The 5,922-nt window shown below is 36.9% G+C and overlaps 1 non-coding gene across 1 annotated transcript; it reads left to right on the forward strand.

Moving 5' to 3' along the window:
- Window positions 1–1,909: 1,909 nt before the first annotated feature.
- TRNAC-GCA lies at window positions 1,910–1,981 on the forward strand. Its single transcript has one exon. It is a non-coding gene; the product is annotated as a tRNA-Cys (tRNA).
- Window positions 1,982–5,922: the final 3,941 nt, after the last annotated feature.

A 5,922-nucleotide genomic window follows, 5' to 3' on the forward strand; every position in this document is an offset into this window, starting at 1 on the left:
TTCGATAGAAGTTGTCAACTCAAGGCGCAACTTAACGTATCAGTTGGGGATGACTATGGGAGTCATTCTAGCAAGACTCGTGAAATCCGAAGTGAAGGTTTGAGGATGAGGCCTCGCATCGAAGTTGTTGCTCACTTCTACAAAGGAAGAAACTAAGCTAGAACGAGAGGAAGTGTTGATGTCTCCATTGGAAACATTAAGGACAGAGAACATGGTGTTTTCTGAACTTGTTTAATGTATCTTTAGGTGTTGTTGCTACATAAATTGTGTGTATAGTCTGTTTATACAAACTTTTATTTGAGATTTCAAGTTTGTAGAAACTTTGCTTTGGTGTAAGCATTTTGCTTTGTTAATGAAGTTTTAGCTTTCCAAAAGGATCGGTGGATCAATCACGTAATGGTACGTGGTCTTACTATGTGAGAGCAGCAGTGAATGAAGGTGTTTTTGTTTATAAAGTCTTGCCTCTTTATTTACGATGTAAAGGTAATTCATGGGAAAGTTCTTTAATAGCATAGTGAGACAAGGTGAAAGCTAATAAGCAAATCATAGGGCAAGGGTCCTAGTTGATGCGAAAATGATATTGTTATTTAGGGATTGCAATATGGAACGACGGCATATGGGCAATGATAGTGCAAGCTATGCAGCAAGAAAATAAATCATTCCATCGGCAAGCAAGAGTTGGGTAGAACTCATGGCCTAGAGAAAGGCACACTCTTTCCATGTGATGGAGCAATGAAATTCAAAGGAATAGTTGGAGACGTATTAGCTTTGAACGCATGGCGTATGGACAGCTAAAGGGTTAGCTATGTTATGTCCAGAGGCAGCACAAGAGCAGCACGAGGCGAAGGAGAGCAAGACTACTCGGAGGAAGGACCAGACTAGCTATCACAAGGGATAGTATAGAGCCAGTCCGAGGCAGCCAGGACGATGGAAGACTGCTCATCGAACTCGGACGATCTGACCACCACGAGTTTATTTTGCCTATAAATACCGGTCCATGTAGAAGGAGATGGACAACTGATGTAATCCTAGATAGTCTTTCTACAGAGAATTCCTGAGAGAGATCTAGAGAGAGAGAAAGTGAGAAATCTAGAAGAGATTTGTAACTCTTTCAAGGGTAAGACCTTATAATTAATAAGAAAACATCTTCTTTCCCGTGGACGTAGGTCTTCATGGCCGAACCACGTTATATGCTTGTGTTAATCTTTATATTTCATGCTCTTTACATCTTGTTGATAGTTGAATCTTGTATGTTTTAGTAGTTTTTAGTATTTCATTTCACTTAGATGTAGTCATCAGAAAAGATGCAACTAAAATGTTTTAAAAATATTTGGACAAATGACCCATTTTCCGCTTTGAAATCACCTGAACTTGACAATTTCAAAAAAATTGATTTTACCAAAATTGATTTGGGGCACACTTCAAAAAAAAAAAAAAAAAAAAAAAAAAAAAAAACCTAACTAAGCGCAGCTCGTTTACTCCGTATGTATTATCTTTGTTGGAAGAACACAATTTCAAACTTTGGCTTGTCAAGTGAAAGATTAGCAACTTCGACTATAATTTTATATAATGTCTTTCCTATTTGCTACCCTCTCACAATTACAAACGTAATTAAGTATGCCCTCAGAAACTAACTACGTTTCTATCATTTTTACCACTTTAATCTTCCCCTTCGTTAATCTTTCATTACCAGTAAAATTACTCACAAAATATACCACTTGGAATTAGCTCATTTGGCTAAAACCTAAATCTTTCTCCAAAGAACTGATTTTATTAAGGGGTCCATAGCTCGTTTTATACATTCTGAATTTCTGAGTAATCCTTAGATTTTCCTCGATAACAAGTGCAGTTGTTGATCGTGAAAGTTGGTTCCGACTGGGGGACGGTAATCACCCTTAGAATAACAAATGGGTCCATAGCTCAGTGGCAGAGCATTTGACTGCAGATCAAGAGGTCACCGGTTCGAACCCGGTTGGGCCCTTTTTTGGCTTTTTAGCGACATCCACTTGTGTCTCCGAGGAATCTTTTGCAGCTGCAAAAGACCGTCTGTCACCGTAATTTACTTCTCCATGTGATATTTACTTGTTTTTTAGACGCATTAAAAATGGCATAAAAGAACGGATTTTGGGCCATCCATGGGCAAAACCCCAAAGAAGAAGATGCTTTCACCTTGCCTTCCGGATCATCCATGCTGGAACAGCCATTCCAATATGTCAGTTCGAAAAGTCTTGATGGGACATGTGATAGAGACTGTTGAACGTTCCCACTAGGTAATGTAGTTTCCTACTATATCTCGGGGATTAAACTAACTCAGTAAGGGTTTGTTTCCTCTTCTCTTCTCGACTGATAGTTAATCTATATTAGTGATCCAATCAAGGATAGTTTGTCGTAAGTTTAGTTTATCCAAACAAAATGTTTCCAACTTAACACAATTAGAAAGTACGAAAATGGTATATGACCAGCCGATTAACAGCCGAGTGACAGCGTTTTTCGATGTGGCCACTGAGGCGGCGGAAAGAGGTTGTTCAAGCTTTGCCATGTCACTTTAAAATAAAAAGAAATAAAAAAGTAAGTACAACCAAGAGGTTGTTCAAGCTTTGCCATATTAGTTATTGCTGTGCAGGTTTTTTTTTTCTCTTTCGACTTTTCATTCGTCACTATTTTTATTCGAGCAGATCTAATAACGTAGCAGTTGATTGAACAGTGAACGGAAATTCTTCATAGTTTCTACAGCAAGATAAACAAAATTTAACATCATGAACAACCAAGCCTTCTTTCATCTTTCGATCGGTTTCTCTTTTGTTGCCAGATTTTTCCATCGCCATTAATGACTAACCACATCAACTCATTCATCTTCATTGATAGGTATCATGTATAAAAATCAAATCAAAATCAGTAAGAAGAAACTACGTTAATTAACCCTTTCATGAAAACAAAATCTCAATCGGAGTATTTGATTGACTAAGAAAAGTATCAATAGAGATGGAGAAAAGTGGGATTGTCAATTTTGAGTCGAACTGAGAACTCCATTTTTTTTTCAGTCTCTACATTTTGTTAATAGATTGTTCATTTGTTTTGGCTCCGGAAAATTAGTCTAAGATTTTAGATCAGGAAGATGAACAAAAGCAGATTACTTCTCTTTAGAAACTACGAAAAAATTAACAAAAAGAAAATGAACAATCTTGCTATGAAGATGAACAATTAGTCTAAGATTTTCCGTTTCTAAATCTTGCGACCAAGATGAACAAAAGCATAAGATGTATGTTTCTAGATAATCTAACCTCTACTTTTCCTTCTCGTAAATCCAACTTTTGACTTATTTTATTTTTTTCTTTTTAATTACGATGACGTGTTAACAATAACATATGCCTCTCTACGACGCATACACGGTCAACCAGCAAATCTGTTGTCATTGTCCAAAGACAACAAAAAACTGTTAAACAAGACAATGAAAGCTTGAAAGTCAACAAAAAAAAGAATGTTGAATCCTCAAATCCTTACTGTATCATCGATTTTCATATATTTTAATACTTTTTAAGCAGCTTCAGATTAAGAATCTCGAGTTTAATCGAGTTTGCTTGGCTTCACGGATGATCAGGTGTATCAGCCTATTCAAACCCACTTGGTTAAGACAACAACCAAATTGGTTCTTGGTTAAATTTCTTTGTCAAGTCTCGGTTTCTCAAAAGGCCAAAAGCATTCCTCACTTAACTTCACATCTAGTCTTGTTGGTTAGTTTTCACCAAGATCTCATAAAGGAAAAAACATGATGAAAAAAATCCACCAAGGCACCAACAATAATCAACATACTAAGGCGATGAGATATCAACTTGTTTAACTAAGATGAGGTATCAATTGACCAAAAGTAAACTAGAGATATTTTATTTGAGTGGAATGAACTCATGAAAGATAATTTTACTAGCATTTTGCTTTATATGTTGTTTCCCCAACGGTTAATAATAGGTTGTAAAATCATGCATATATAATTTCATGTCATATATAATTTCATGTCATAATGTAAATGACAAATTTCCTGGATAAAACTTGACCCTTCTAACAACAATTAACTATAAGTAAACCAAATACGATGATCCCAACCATTCGAGTCCAAAACTCGTCAACACCAAATTCTTTGTTGATTAAAATCGAAAAATGCATTTTTGAATTATCTTATGAATAATTGCAGGCCAAACCATAAGAAACGATTTTTTTGGGGACCATGGTTTTTTTGGGGACCATGGTTTTATTTTGGGTAAAGACATTATAAGCAAATCTAGGTCACCCCTTATCTAGATATTTATATTAATACCTAAATTATCCTCCTGAATAATTTTGGGTGATGATTAGTTAGTGTTAATAATAGTTAGTGTAATGATTAGTGAGATGATTAAGTTAAAGGTAATTAGTGAGATTAAAAAATCAAATGTTTTTTTTTTAAAGAAGTAGAATTATTGAGAGAGTAAAGTTAGAGAAGATGAAGAAGGAAAACATGAAAAACGATGGATTTTACCAACCACAACCGGAGGAAGGGTATTTGGGTACCCAAATATGCTTCAAACTTAGATAATGTTGGTTGAATTGCTCCAAACTTTCAAAAAAAATGAAAATTTTTATGTAGATTTGGGCCAGTTCGGTTACCATATGTCAAGAACATGTAACCGAACACACCGGAAAGTGTAGTTCGGTTACATTTTCCATACACGCAGGTTAACGAACTCGCTCGTTAATGGAGGTTTTGGTCGTACAGTGTAATGCTCGGTTACCTAGGATAAAATGGTAGGTAACCGAACTTTGAACTTAACAATTTATTTGGGTACATCCTGTGTGTTCGGTTAGTTCGCAAACTTCAACGCAACCAAGTTCCCAACCGAACTGCAGGTTAAAAGTAACCTAGTGTTAGAAGTTCGGTTGGTTCGCAAACTTCAACATATTTTGCGAATCAACCGAACTGGGCTTATATATGCATATATGCAATTAGGCAAACGTTCGGTTACTACGAAATTTATTTCTTGGCGAATTAGGTAGAGTTCGGTTACGAAGTTTCAAAGGTAGAGTTCGGTTACAAAGAAAACTTAACATTTTTGCGAACGAACCGAACTTGTGGACTTCTCATTATTTTCGTAAACTAAAGTTCGGTGATATCCTTATTTTGCGAAGGAACCGAACTTATGGACTTGTGTTGTTCTAATACAAGGAGTTCGTTTAAAAGTATTTTTTTTGCGAATCAACCGAACTCTGAGTTAGGTTAAGAAAAAAATAATTCGTGATAACCGAACTTTTCTCTGAAAAAAATCCTCCATTAAATCTCTGCAACTTCCATTTTCAACTCATTTTAATGATTACTTCTCCTTTATTCAACCAAAAACGAATGACAAGTAATGAGTTTGTGAGAATATCTTTGTTAGTGTTTTAAATTAAGCTATATATATATATATAGTGGTGGTGGTAATCGGAGGTGGTGGTGGTAATCGGTGGTTGGTGGTGGTGATAATCGGAGGTGGTGGTGGTGGTAATCGGCCGTGGTGGGCGGTGGTGGTGGTGGTAATCGGTGGTTGGTGGTGGTGGTGATAATCGGAGGTGGTGGTGGTGGTAATCGGCGATGGTGGGAGGTGATGGTGGTAATCGGTGGTTGGTGATGGTGATAATCAGAGGTGGTGGTAATCGGCGGTGGTGGGCGGTGGTGGTGGTGGTAATCGGTGGTTGGTGGTGGTGATAATCGGAGGTGGTGGTGGTGGTAATCGGCGATGATGGGAGGTGGTGGTGGGAGGAGGTGGTGGTTATATATAGGTGGTTATTGGGTTGGTTTTAAATTAAATTAGGTTAAGGATAGGTTAGTCTTTTCAATGCTTTAGGACACCCCTTATAACTATAAGGAAGGTGGCCTAATAAAATCATGGTCCCCTCAAAAAAATCATGGTCCCT

This window comes from Papaver somniferum, chromosome 4 (genome assembly GCF_003573695.1).
Source record: "Papaver somniferum cultivar HN1 chromosome 4, ASM357369v1, whole genome shotgun sequence".
Taxonomy (NCBI): Eukaryota; Viridiplantae; Streptophyta; class Magnoliopsida; order Ranunculales; family Papaveraceae; genus Papaver; species Papaver somniferum.